This window comes from Montipora capricornis, chromosome 7, assembly GCF_036669925.1.
Source record: "Montipora capricornis isolate CH-2021 chromosome 7, ASM3666992v2, whole genome shotgun sequence".
In the NCBI taxonomy this organism is placed as follows: domain Eukaryota; kingdom Metazoa; phylum Cnidaria; class Anthozoa; order Scleractinia; family Acroporidae; genus Montipora; species Montipora capricornis.
This window is the reverse complement of record NC_090889.1, coordinates 6,771,380-6,771,756: the sequence shown is the minus strand read 5'-3', so window position 1 is coordinate 6,771,756 and position 377 is coordinate 6,771,380.

The window sequence follows — 377 nt, the reverse complement described above, 5'->3', positions numbered from 1 at the left end:
AAGACCTCCCACAACTGTCCTACTGATGTCGTGGATAAAAACAATTGGTTTTTAACCTCTCCAAGAAACCACTCCTTCCTTCCGAGCGTTCGCTCTTGGAAAAAGGCCCGAAGTTTGCCCCGACGCCGTCCAAAATTCCTTTTAAAGGACTTTGTCGCCGAAATTGAAGCCTCTATCTCATATTTACCTGTTGAATCTAAAGATCAAATACGAACCTCTGCGGCTGCGATCCTCCAAAGGGCTTCTTTAACCTAATCACAACATCTCTAAAGAAAGAAAGCAAAGCTTTACATGCGTTAAAGAAGACCGCTCCAGAGTCATCATGAAAGCTGACAAAGGAAATTGCCTCGTGTGTTGGATAGAGAAGAATACGACAG